This window comes from Carya illinoinensis, chromosome 9, assembly GCF_018687715.1.
Source record: "Carya illinoinensis cultivar Pawnee chromosome 9, C.illinoinensisPawnee_v1, whole genome shotgun sequence".
In the NCBI taxonomy this organism is placed as follows: Eukaryota; Viridiplantae; Streptophyta; class Magnoliopsida; order Fagales; family Juglandaceae; genus Carya; species Carya illinoinensis.
The window spans coordinates 42,069,272-42,084,720 of record NC_056760.1 but is presented as its reverse complement, the minus strand read 5'-3'; positions in this window follow the sequence as shown (position 1 = coordinate 42,084,720).

Genomic DNA, 15,449 nt, shown 5'->3' with positions numbered 1-15,449 from the left:
TTGCGAAATAATCCTTTTAATTATAAAATATTTGTTACAAATATTCATTTTTTTTGGTAGTATGTATGTATATCTATCTTCAAATGTAAAGAATCATGTTAGAATCATAGATATGGATAAAATTTTGATCCCATATTACAAGAAGAATGAATTTGTAACCAATATTTTACAATAAAAAATACTATTTCTAACGAACACGAGTTTGTTTTTCTTGCAGTGCCAATACATCTAAAGGCACAATTATTTCGCGACAATCTTAATAAATGGGCCACATAAATGTCTTGTCCAACATCACTCATCGAATTTTATTTAATTATCTATAAAAAGAAAAGAAAAAACAAGAATCGAAGGACCTACACCTGATCAACCACGTTTCTAACAGGGGTAGGCGTCCTTTTCGTGTATAGTTGTACATTTTGTTCCTTAAGGGTTTATATTCTCTTTGAAGTTGTTGCAAGATGACAATTTTTACTGTTAATAGTAAATCCACTTTTCTTCAATGAGAACATTCGCATCCGATTATACAAATGCAAATAAATCAAGCTATTCGGCTAATAGAGCTCAAAAGTAGCATTGGGTTATACAAGTTTAAAATAAGATGATTTTTAACTACAGTAAATTACATTCTATAGCCATATATATTTGATTATAACTGTAGCTCGACTAAATGAATAAAAAATTCTTTCTTCCTCTATAAACAATCTCTCTTCCCTCTTGTTTTTTCTAGTGATATTTACTAAACTCATTTCTTGTGGAAGGATGTAATATTTTACTTATTGGTTCAATTAGATGTTGTAATTTTATTGTCTCTAATGTAGAAGAGTTGTTTTGTTAGGATTTTTACAGTTTCTCTATCAATCATATGTTAATTATAATTTGATTATTAATTAATATATGATTAGTAGAATTGTAAAATATGACCAAAAAATTAGAAAAAAATTATTAAATTAATAATATTTTATTATTATTTTAACTAATAGATAGATAATCCGATGTGGGAAAAAGTTTTGAATGGAATTGCCAAATGCAAAATCATAGGATATTATACAAATTTTACATTTACATTTACATAATCCAATGCTAATGCTCTGAGAGTATCACCACCTTGTACACCCTAAAATTATATTTAGGTTAAGGATTGCACAATGAGTTTCAGCTACTGTTATAATGTTTGTAGCAAGATAAAAATGTAGAGACCAAAATCCTGGATTGAGATTTATTACAAGTTTTTGACCTAAATATTTTTTTATAATTTAGAGAGAAATAGGCATAGCACGTGAACATCATTGTGTTGCCACTACAAGAAAAACATATATTTGTGACTAATATTTTACAACCAAAATGATTATTTCTGACGAAAACGAGTTTTCGTAATCAAAATATTTCTTTTGGTTGCAAAATAATCATTTTTATTGCAAAATATTGGTCACAAATATTCATGTTTTTTTACAGTATGCATGTTTATCTATCTTTGAATGTAAAGAGTGTTAGGGTCATAGATATGGATGAAATTTTGATCCCATACTATAATAAGAATGAGTATTTGTAATCAATATTTTGCAATTAAAAGTACTATTTCTAATGAAAATAATCATTTTTCTTGTAGTGCCAATATATCTAAAGGCACAATTATTTTGCGACAATTTTAATAAATGAAAAATCTAGTTATAAGTACAACTGTATACTAATTTAATGTGATTGATCAAAAAATAGATTTTATTGAAAATAATACTAATTTAAATTTTAAATATAAATAAATTAATATTGATATACAGATTAATACGTGACTTTACTCATACGTAATAAAATTCTTTAATAAATAGGCCACATAAATGTCTTGTCTAACATCACTCATCGAATTTTATTTAATTATCTATAAAAAAAGAAAAGAAAAAAACAAGAATCGAAGGACCTACGCCTGATCAACCACGTTTCTAATAGGGGTAGGCGTCCTTTGCATGTATAGCTGGACATTTTGTTCCTAAAGGGTTTATATTCTCTTTGGAGTTGTTGCAAAGATGACAATTTTCACTGTCATTGGAATTAGAGATTGTCCACCCGTTCCACTATAACCGGCCTCTTTTTCTGGATGCATGGTATCCCTTATAATGGAAGTTATATAATTATTCAAATATGAGTTAGCCAACAAAAGGACGTAATTCTCTTAAAATTAATATTGTAACCCACTATTACAGCTACCAGGAATGGTAACTTCATACATAAATGTCAATACTACTGGGTATGGGCAGGCTCTTAAACCTAGGGGGAGGTGGAGGGCTGTCATTTGGGAACTTTTGCCAATATTAAGCAAGATGCTCCACCCATGCACTGCTGCTACCAATATATTCCCTCCTTTGTCCACTTCTCCTGCTGTTGTTACAAGCTCAGATGCTGCTGAAATAGTGAAATCTGATTCCCATATATTCTTCAAGGGAATGAGATTCCTGAAATCACAAGCCCAAATGCCAGCTCTTATCAATCACTAATATCAATGTCAGGAAAATCACAGATATTGATGACCTAAGAGAGGAATTTTGGTTAGGATTTTACCAATAAAATTATAAGATCAGGACTGAGGTTGTTGGCAGATGCTAGAATTATCTGGCAGAAATTCCATCTTTTATGTCAGAATATTCTTCGGTCTTGTTGTAAGGAATCAAACGAGCATATATAAGATGCATGCATGCATCAAAGTCTCATCTTCCGACATTTAGTATCCTTTTAACTATATATTATTCTCTTAATTGTATTATGTCTTAACGTGACATTTGGTAGGCAATGAGTGAAAGAATGTAAATATATCAAGTAGAATGGAAAAACAAGACCACCTTAATTAAAGTGTTGTTTTGCATGCAGACAGTATGGAATGATAGCCGGATTAATACCGGATAAGGCGGAGATATGGAATGTAGAAAAGAGAAGCTCGATCTCAAATTAGAAGGCTTAGTACTGCATCAGAAACAGCTAGGATTAGCACTTTTAATTAGGGATAAAGATAGGGTATATTTTATGACCTCCTACCACCTGTTTATTATTATTTTTTTTTATTTTTTTATTTATTTAATGATTAAGAAAGTGATTAATAATAAAATTGTATATTTTTTAAATTTTTTTGTAAGGATTAAGGATGTCAAAAAATATTTAAAATAATATAACTAAAAATAAAAATTTTAAATATACTGTAAAATAATAAATGAATGGTAAAAATTAATAAGTCTCTTTTAATTAAAGTGGGTGGCATCATATCATCTCAGCCAATTGAGCCGGTTGACCTGATACTTGGGCGTTTTGCAGGTACAATTTGTTAGCCCACATGTTCGCAGGATAAATACGGAGTGACGCATGATGCAATGAGAAGTACTCATGATGTGTTTGATCACCAACTTTTATGGCATTAACTGGTATGGCATTCACTGGTATAATTAGGATCATCGGGGATAGATCCGCGTACGATCGAGAGACTACACCCTCAAATTTTTTATGCCGATTTAATGTTAAGTTGAATTGATTTAAATTAAGGAACAAAATTAAAAGTTATATTAAAATGTTATTTTTTAATATTATTATTTTAAAATTTGAAAAAATTAAATTATTTATTATATTATATATTAAAAGTTAAAAAAATTATAATGATTATATAAAATGAATTGAGGATACAAACGCAACCAAATTAACAAACACTTTCAAGTAGTTTCAGGCGTCCGAATTGGTCCAAAATTTTCAGTGAGTCTTACCTTTTTTTTTTTTTATGAGCCTTAATTCACAAAAATTAATTCTGAAATTTTATTTAATCTAAGTAGCTAATTTATCTATATAATTTATCAACCAGTTCTTTAATTTTACAAGCTAGGTATATATATATATTATATATATATATACTGGCCACTTCTATAATGCTTCAACACCTTAAAATGAAAGATCGACTACTGTTTTGAATGTGTTGTAGTATATGGCTCATATCGAGTGAAACACGTATATAGAAAAAACAAACTGATGCCAAAGGTGGAGCGGATTGGAACCAGGAGAGCGTAACGTTCTGAGCAAAACGAAGCGAAATCATGTTAAATACATATAATGTAATACCTCTGTATAGCTAGGTACAAAGGTATTTTAGGAATTTTCTAATACCTATGATGTAACCCTATTTTTTTATATTGAAATTTAGCCGCCGCTCGTTTTTGTAGATGTAGACACACAATCGAATCACATTAAATCTATATTTTTTTCTTGCTTTCTCTCTCTTTAATTTTCCATACTATTCAACATAATTGTCTCATGTTTCACAAAAGGATGCATTACCAAAAGAGTGAAATATTTGTATTGATTTACATGATAGTTATTGGCCGTTTGGCTCTGTTAATTTGCTGACATGTCTACACCGATAGAATTCAAAAGATAACGAACAATAAGGTGTATAATCTCATCACAGCAGAATTATCAAGAGTTATGATATATGTTAGGAAGTTTCCTCAGCATCCATAACTACGCATGCACGTACTGTCTTAGAGAAGAAGCTCCTAATATTACGTACAGTTCGTCTTAACTTTTGTCATCCTCAATCACATATATGTCAATCGACATATAGTCACTTAAGATATGATCATATATATCACGAAATTAATTAATTGGTTGTGACAAATCCAAGATCAACGACGGAGGTTTATCTATATGTGGCTATATATCTATCAACATACCGTAAAGTACTAGTAGTTGATGCAGTTGATCATTTTGTTCTCCGTATATGCATGTGTATGATCAGTACTGCACAACGAAAAACCCAAGATCATCTTGTCATATTCTTGTAGCTTTTTTCTTTTTTCTTTTTTTCTTTTTTTAAAAAATTTCCGGTTAGGCCATAAAATCCAAAGCACTACAGGATTAATCCGAATGGACATGTTAAGTGGAAAACACATCACGTGTCTTAAATTATTAATTGTACGTAGCCTATTATCTTGCTGTTTTTTGGTTCCAAATGAGGCAAAATAATGTCCCATGCATGTATGTTTGTCGCAACAATATTCCAAATTCCATGCATGTTCTTTCAGCCATATTTATTTCTCAGCTAGCCGCGAGTCACGACTACGTGCCCAAGCACTACAACAAACAGTGGCTTTTTCCATGAGGTAGCTCTGTGTTAAGGATAACAATGCCCCTGCACGTACTGTCAGTCACCAAGGATCACAGCTAAAGCATAAGAGCAGCTCAACGTAACAAATTCTACAGAACATGCACTACGTAACAAATTATGCAGAGCATGCACTACATGCGTCGTATGCTGTAAAACTAACCTTAGCATCAAAAGATTCTCAATTCTTTGTAGCCTAAACGCTATAAAAAGGATCTCTTGTAATAATCATTAATTCAATGAGAAATATATATTTTTTACTACTGTTTTAGCATGGTACCAGAGCCCTGAAGGACTAATCATCCATGACTTCCTCCTCTGATTCTTCTCCCTCTCCCACCTTCTCTCAACCAAATTTCTCTCCCACCATCGCTATGAAACTCACCCCTGATAACTATTTACTGTGGAAAATTCAGTCAGTCCCTTATCTTCGCGGCCAACGCCTATAAATAGGTTGATGGCTCCTACCCTCCACAAAAACCCATGCTTGATGCTAATACCTCAAACCCAACTTACGAGCTTTGGCTACAACAAGACCAATTGGTCAGGTCTACACTTATTTCTTTACTTTCTAAACATATCATGGCACAAGTTGTTGGTTGCACCACTGTACGAGCTATTTGGCTCTCTGTAGAAAATACTTACGCCTCTGTTTCCCAAGCTCGTATTGTTCAAATTCAATTTCAATTGGCATCTCTTAAGAAAGGTTCTAACACCATCTCAACTTATTTTCGGAAAGCCAAGAGTCTCGTCGACACCATGGCAGCTGCTAGTCATCTCCTATATCCAGCTGATTTTCTTCCTTATTATCTCACTGGACTAGGCCCTGATTATGATGCACTGGTCTCCTCTGTCACTACCTGACTAGAACCTATTTCTCCTGAGGAATTGCTCGGACATCTACTAGCACATGAAGCAAGGTTGAATCATAACCCTGAAATGAGTACTTTTTCCACCGATGCCTCTGAAAATTTCACTGCAAAATACTCCTTTGGTTCACGTGGTCGAGGACCTCGTGGTGCTCTTAATTGCGGCCATAATGGTGGACGTTTCACTCCCAATAGGGGTTGTGGAAATTATGCAGGTAACAATGCTCCTAAATATTTTTTTCTCCTATTGACCAGCGTTTGGTTTGCCAGGTCTGCAATAGACAAGGTCACATAGCTCTCACCTGCCACTATCAATTTAACCAAGCATATACTGCTGCCTGCCCACCCATCACTACCAACTTCTCATCAAGTTACCTTTCGAATACCAACTAGCATCCAAACACTGCTACTACAAATCATATAACAAGTCATCTGGATAATCTTAATTTGCATGCTATTGAGTATAACGGTGACCAGCAGCTCCGCATGGGTGACGGTTCTCTAATACCTATCTCACATTCTAGTTCAGCCTCTTTCTCTTCCTCCTCATCAAAATTTTTACTTAATAAAATTCTTTGTGTGCCCTCTTTCCAAAAGAACTTAATCTCAAACCGTCAATTCTACTTTGATAATAATGTTTTTTTTCAATTTTTTGCTAACTCCTTTTCTGTTAAGGACTACAAACTGGAGAAGCTTCTTCTTCAAGGGACAACACGTAATGGCCTGTATACCATCCCTCAACAAGTTCCACCACCTTCTGCATTTTCCACTCATCTCTTGGTTCCATTGTGGCATACTAGGCTCGGGCATCCCTCAATCAAACTTGTCCAATCTATCCTACGGCAGTATAAACTAACTTATGAGCATTCTCTAATTATTTTTTGTAATGCCTATGCCAAGGCCAAACATCACAGATTTCTGGCTCATACATGAATTAATAAATCTACTGCACCTTTTCAGTTCATATTCTCATATTAATGGGGACCTTCCCCACATGTGTCTAATGAGAATTATCGTTTTTATATTACCTTTGTGGATGACTTCTCCCGTTACATTTGGTTGTTCCATCTAAAATCAAAATCTCAAGCTCTTGAAACCTTTGTCAAATTTAAAACTAATGTTGAACTTCAATTTAACACCAAGATAATGCAATTTCAATCCGATTGGGGAGGTGAGTTTAGACCATTTTCAAATTATTTAAACTCATGTGGAATTACTCAAAGAATTACATGTCCCCATACCCACACCCAAAATGGGATTGTTGAATGTAAGCACCGCCATATAGTTGACACGGGTTTAGCACTTCTTGCCCACTCCTCTGTCCCACTTCATTTTTGGCCCCATGCATTTTCCCATGCAATTTACTTAATCAATATGTTGCCTTCAGTCAGATTACATAATACTTCTCCATTGTTTCTACTTCACAAAGCCCATCCTGATTATGCTTCCTTACGGGTCTTTGGCTCTGAATGTTGGCCTTTAACTACTCCATACAATTCCCATAAATTTGCTTTTCGCTCTCTCTCTCTCTCTCTCTCTCTCTCTCTCTCTCATGTGTCTTCCTAGGCTCGAGTCCAAATCATCAAGGATTTATCTGTCATCACATCTCCACAAGTCGAACTTTTATTTCCAAAGATGTTCAGTTCAACAAGTCTAACTTCCCCTTTTCAAGCCTTCCCAAGCCCACACCCTACTCTCAGCCCACTCACGTAATTCTTCTTCACTTTACTTCCAACCCACAATCCAATATTAATTCATCTCCTTCTTCTGTACTTGGTCCCCCTCCGGCTACATCAACTCTTCCCTCACCACCCTTACAGAGCACGTCTTCACCACCTCAACAACATGCTCATTCAATGATTATTCGTTCACGGACCAATTCCCTTTGCCCAAGCAAGCATCCTGACGGCACAGCAAAATGGCCCTTACCTCGTGCCTTTGTAACCGATCTCACCTTTGTTTCCGAAACTCCAGCAAACTACACCACTCCAAATCAGTACCTTGAGTGGCGTGAGGCTATGGCCAAGGAATTTCATACTCTCCTTGCAAACCAAACCTAGTCTTTAGTACCTACTTCCCAAGCCTAGAATATCATCACTTGTAAATGGGTGTTTCGCACTAAGTGATGTGCCGATGGTTCAATTGAACATTGCAAAACCCGTTTAGTTGCCAAAGGCTTTCTCTAGCAACCTGGGATTGATTCTGAAGAAACTTTCAGCCCTGTCATCAAGGCTACAACCGTTCGCACAGAACTTGCAATTGCTGTTTCTCAGCACTGGGTTGTTCGACAGTATGACGTGCAAAATGCTTTTTTGTATGGGCCACTTCATGAAACAGTGTACATGTCCCAATCACCCGGGTTCTCTCATCCACAACACTCCTCTCACATATGTAGATTGAACAAAACAATTTATGGGCTTCGGCAATCACCCCATGCATGGTATTCACGTCTTAGTTCTCGACTAGTTGATCTTGGCTTTGTTATTTCAACAGCAGACCCATCACTCTTCATATAAAAAACTGCGAATGCTACAACTTTTGTCTTGGTCTACGTTGATGACCTGTTGATTACAGGCTCCTCTCTGAAGTACATCATTGAACTCATTTCAGCCTTGCGCATTGACTTTCCAATCACAGACTTGGGAAATCTACATTATTTTCTAGTGTTGAGGCTACTCGTAATTCTAAAGGTCTGCTTCTTACACAACACAAATACATTACTGATTTGTTGTATCGGACAAAGATGTAGGATTCGAAACCTGTTAAAACTCTCATGTCCACTTCCGAAAAGCATAGTGCTTTTTTTGGACAGCTTTTTGAAGATCCTATGTTATATTGTAGCACAATCGATTCCTTGCACTACCTATCTTTCACAAGACCGGATCTTGCCTACGCTGTTGGAAAAGTATGCTAGTTTATACATACCCCTCGGGTCCCCCATAGGTAGGCCGTGAAGCGGATTCTGAGGTATCTCAAACACACCTCCATGGTTGGTTTGCAATTTCATCCTCATCTACTACTCAAATCATTGCATGGTCCGACGCTGATTAGGTAGGGTGCCCAGACGATCGACGGTCTACAAGTGGTTATTGTATCTTCATCGATTCCAATCTAGTCTCATGGTCCTCCAAGAAACAACCCACAATTACGAGATCGTCAACTGAGGTAGAATTCAAGGCGATTGCTAACATTAGGGTAGAAGTAATCTGGCTCCAAAGTTTATGTCGTGACCTTGGTTTAAATTTAGCTTCTGCACCATTATTGTATTGTCACAACATGGGAGCAACTTAGCTTTCCTCCAATCCCCTTTTTCATGCACGCACCAAACACGTCAAAATTGATTTTCATTTCGTACGCCATCGTGTTCAAAACAAATCTTTATGTGTTGCATTCATTTCTGGTAAGGATCGACTTGCAGACTTGCTCACCAAACCCCTCTTATTCACTCAGTTTACATTATTTTGTTCAAGTCTTCATCTTCACGCTTTGTCGCTCGACTTGAGGGGGGATGTTAAGGACAACAATGCCCCTGCATGTACTGTAAGTCACCAAGGATCACAGCTAAAGCATAAGAGCAGCTCAACGTAATAAATTCTGTAGAGCATGCACTGCATGCATCATACGCTATAAAACCAACCTTAGTATCAAAAGATTCTCGAACTTTTGTAGCCTAAACTCTATAAAAAGGATCTCTTGTAATAACCATTAATTCAATAAGAAATACATTTTTTTTACTACTATTTTAGCACTCTGTGTCGTCTGGCTTTACTTGTGATAAGTATACATTAAGACCACACTCCAAATCCTCCAAAGATTCATGCATATACCTTTGGAGAACTTTAGAGTTTGAGTTAGAGACAAACGTATAAAATAATTATAATATTTATTGAATATTTAATACTATATAAAAAATTTCTACGAATTCTAACAATATATTGATCAATATATATTGCATTACTTGTATATCTATCATGAGTTATGCTATATACATGATTAGTTTTGCATATTTATTGTATACTTTATTAATATAATTGATCAAAACAGTTATTTTATATTAAAATAAAGTATCGCAGCTAATTATATTAATTTAATACATAAAAAATACGTAAAAATATTATAAATGAAACTTTAATTTAAAATCTTTATATTTGGATAAGAATTTGAGATATTCATCACATGCGCCTAAAGTTTTCTATTTTTAATGATAAATTTGACGTGTCATTTTGTCATGGAAAAGCTGAGGACAAACAATTGAACAAAAAGCAACGGCAGACCTAATTATGTCGCTTATCCATCGCGATCGAAAAATGCCGACGGCTTAAAAAACACTGGGAAACGACATCGGGAAAAACAATTTTAACAGATATCGTGACCATATAAAAACCCATGCCAAGTGTAAGATCAAATTATATATGGAGACAAAAAATAAAAAGTCAATAATTATTAGCCATATTGAATGATATTAATTAATTAATTAGAGAGGGGATCGAATGGAAATACATGCAAGTACCTTTCATTCTTTGACCGTAACAATCTACATCCTATTCATGCATAAAACCCAAGTGGCCAAGTAGAATATACTATATATAATCTCAGTCTAATCTGTCTTCTTCTTCACGCGTGTATGTGTATATATGGACGATACTAAAGCCACTGCTGGTGACTACTGTTAGGTTTAAATTTATTTATTTTTTAAATTATTTTTTAATATTTTAAAAAATATAAAAAATTTATAATAATATTAAACAAATTTTTCTTAATCAATAAAAAAATAAATAAATAAAAAAACTAGCGGTAACCCCCAAGCGGGAGCCACCAACGGTGGTCAAAACATTTCCCGTGTGTATGTATATATATATACACATTCATACAAATGTGTTTCTAAAAAAATTATGAGGCTTTTTTTAAGAGAAAAACATACTTTTTTCTTAGAGAAAAACATACATTTCCCGTGGCCAACGCATGCACTCTCTAATTATCAACAAATTTTAATTATATCGTACGTGTACCCTTCATTTTTTTTTTTTTTTTGACCAGATGTACCCTTCATTAAACAAGCACAATGAGCGCAAGTGTTCTATTTATATATCTCTTAGCGTGGGGGGTTGTAATGTAATATGTAAGATATTTATTCTTATGCCATGTAAATAATATTGTGTGGTATAAAGGTCTTTAAATAATATTATTCTTATTAAAATTACTATATTTTTATCCATATTTAACGGAAAATAAATTATGAAAAAGGGTCGAAGTAATGCATGATCAGCGTTATCTTCGCTGGCCGGGTTCACAACAAAGCCCCATAGGCACAGCTGGATACCGAATATGAATTGAAGTAAAAGAGGCATCATGCAATCATGCATACGCATCAGCAGTACTACTCGAATTGAAACCTCAAAGAAAACGAAAGGAAGCATATCCGTCTATTCGCAATAATGCATGCGCGCAGTTCACTTATTTTCAAAAAGATTGCTTAATCTTTGCGTCTATATTATGTAGCCAATAAGCGATCGAGGATATTCTCTTAATTACTTGCTACGTACGCACGAATATAAATGCCGTCTCCATCATCATGCATGCAGATCCCACTTTCCCAGGGCATGCATATATTTTTGGTCAAGATCGATCATCGTCTCCCGAGAGTATAATCAATTAGGCAATTAGCATATGCGATGAAATTAGAAATGCGACATTCCCCCACCCCACTTGTAGGCACTGTACAAACCGTATATTCTTAACTCATATCTGTATTCCTTTCATCTGATCCCTTATAATCAGAGGAAGCATTTTGCTAATTTGCTCACGTTCTATGAAATATTTATGAAAAGTGCCGTTAGAAGCTAGTCAAAATGACACATCAGTTGATGTGATGGAAGATAATAAAATATATATTAAATAAAAAATAATATTGTTCGAAATTTGTATACGAGTCACGAGATGTTTTTTTTCTTGTTGTCTATTTATTATAAAAAAGATAGACAATTACGATCAATTTATAACAATAAAAAGACTATTAACAACTAATTTTAGTTGTTAATAGTCTTTTTATTGCTATAAATTGATCGTAATTGTCCATTTTTCTTATAGTAATTTCATTTTTTAAAAAATAAAACTATATTAAAAATGGAAAGATAAATAGGGAATGCACTGATCTGTTAAGGAAATAGAGGTAGAATATATTCTTCTCCATTTGAATTAAAAAGGATGAGATTCATTTAGTGTAAAAGAAAGATGGGACGTTGTTTTAGTCACAAACAATATAAACTTTACACCAAATGAATACCGAATACCATATGTTTTGCTTGAAATAAGGATGATCATTATCCGCGCACTTTTAAGTCAAGGTTTATTATTTAGCTAAGGTTAATAAATGATGAGTAATGTTAAATATAATTATAGGGTGTACAAGTCTTACGTATTTATTTTAACAAACATTGAGATCTACTATTAAAAATAAATTTTTAATGTAGGTTACAGGTTTCTCAACTTTTTTCAAATGAAGTATGCAAAATTTACACATTTTAAGAGCATTAGTAATGGCTTAGCAAAAGTTTGGCTAAGTTTTGACTTGAAAATTCACTCTTTATAAATTTAACTAGCCACTTTTCTACAACACTAAATAACAAAATCTCTAAATCTATCACTATATATTTTATTAAAATATTAATTTTGACATTTTCATTTATTTTAATTCTAATTATAATTAGAATATTTATTCATTATTAAAAAAGTACATATTAATTTTCTAATATCTATATTATTTTAACAGATATAATTTTTTAACGGTTTTTTTTTCAACAATGATATTCTAACGGTCTTATATATATATATATGTATGTAATGTATACATACATACACACATAAAAGTTGTTTGATCATTTATTTGGAGGGATCGAGTAGTGCCCGGCCACGACACACCACAATTACCTCAACTTGCATGCCCAGGTATTTGAGTAGTGTACAAAATACACCGGCCAATCAATCCAGTTTATTGGCGCGCAATGAATAAAGAGGGAAGAATTATTTTATGGATAAAATATCATTTGACCAACAACTTAGGTTGGCCAAATTTGGATAGTGAAAATAAGTTTGGATAAAAATACTGTACATATATTGAGTGTGTAGTTAGTTTTTATGCAACCTAGCTAGCTAAGTTGATCCGCCATTTAAAATAAAATTATACAAAGAATTTGAAAAGAATTGAATGTGTATATATATATTTAAATTGTTTTGTGTAAAATAGACTTGCATGAGTTAAAAATCATTATGGGCTTGTTTGGATAATGAGTTAATTTCAACCGATCTTATTTTATTTAATTATTACAATTTTTTTTAAATTTTTAAATAAAATATAATAAATAATTTAATTTTTTAAAAATAAAAATAATTTAAAAAAATTATATTTTAATGAGAATTAATTCAACTTTTTAACTCTTCTATCTCATCTTTTTTAACTCAACGATTCTATCCAAACCTCCAGTCTTACAAATCAAGAAGACGACCAAACAGTTTATAAAAAGAAAAATGCTATATCTACAAAGGATTCTCATTGATCAGGCTTAAATTTTTTATTTTTACTTTTTTCTCAACATTTTTTAAAGTATTTAAACATTTTTTTAAAAAAAAAAACATAAATTCATTTAAAAACAATTCTTTCATCGTTAAGTAAAAATAAATTTTAAAAAAATAATATGCATGTTTAAATTTTATGTGAAAACAGTATTTTCTTATAAAAAAAGTAGGTGGACGGGGACAAACCGTCTCGTGGAATGCATATTACATGCGACAAATGTAGAAGGTGCAAATCCGATTTATCTGCTATTTTTGCTTTAACAAGTGTGTGCTGAGTAGCTAGCTGGCATATATGGCGTACGTGTATATACGTATGGATAACGAAAATGACTCACACTCCACAGCCAAATTAACACGATTCTCATCTTCTTCCTACGAGGCCTGGCCCACTGCACCCATACCCGACAAACAATAACAACAAGGTTCGCACCCATCCAGCCCTCCTCCACTATCACCTCCTGCCAGTATCACTCATTAAATAATTGAATTACAAACATAAATCTATTTTTTTATAAGAAAAAAGGGGATGAGAGGGGAAATCAAAATTAATTAATTGAATATTACTATTTTATTTATTTTTTTAATATATTGGAAGAGAGGATCAAATCCCTTATCTCTATTTTAAAGATATGGATGTTGTAACATCAAGCCACACCATTGTCACTATTTTATCTTTTTTAATTGCTCACAAAAGACATTTATTAAGAGCATTTTTAATGATTTATGTAAAACTCATATTTTTATAAAATTAAAAAAAAAATAGATCAAAATAGCCCATCCAATGGATTATATATTTTATCACTAATATCCAGTTTACTACAGTACATCATTTACATTTATAAAACACTATACACACTTGTATAAATATTTAATTTATTTATCTTTTTACTTGTTACTTTTTATTCATTTCTCTTTACTTCTTACTTTATTTGAAATGAATAAAATATGTTAAAATGTATAATATTTAAATAATATAAAGAAAAAATAAATAACTTGATATGTAGTATATTATAAAAGTGAATATATAAAATAAAAAAAAAATTAATAATGTATTTTAAAAAATAATATGAAAAATATATTGTGATTGCTCATTCACATCTAAGTGATTAGAACTCTTCCATTTATAAGTTGGTAAGAAGTAGTGGCGGGCCCATGTTGTCTTTAGGGGGCCATCGCCTCTGCAAAATTTTGTGAAAACATAACTTATTTCACTACATTTTATATATAATTTTACAAATATAAAAAATGGCTCCTTCTAAAATTTTTATAATTTTTAAAATTTTAATATGCATAGAAATATCTCTCTCCAATTTTTTTTTTAGTAAAAAATTTTGTTTAATTTCTATATATTATCTATTTTAAGGATGTGGCTTCTCCAAAATTAAAATTAAAATTAAGTTTAGAAGAAATAATAAATTTATTAATATGGACTCTAAATTTTTTGATTATCTAATATTGAGTTTTTTAATATGGAATCTACAGTAAAAATACAAGAAATATTATTTAAGGTCAATCAATAATCTATAAGAAAAATAGTTTGTAATTATACTTTTAGATTTTTCAATATCTTTTTTATTTACATAAAATAAAGATATTTGCAATTTTAGAATGTGCAAGTCTTGTCCACATTATTTAAAAAAAATAAGTAAATCTAAAATTTATAAGAAAAATTATTTTTTAATAATAGACTTCATATTTTTTGTTTTTTAAATAGAGTGTTTAAAACTTATATATTTTAAAATTATATCTAATATTACTTTTTATATAAATATGTCACACAGTTTGAAAAAAAAAAAAATTTGACCCCTTAACGCAATTATTGGTTCGACCACGGGCAAGAAGGATACACTTTTAACACCGCGTATATGACAAACACTGATTCA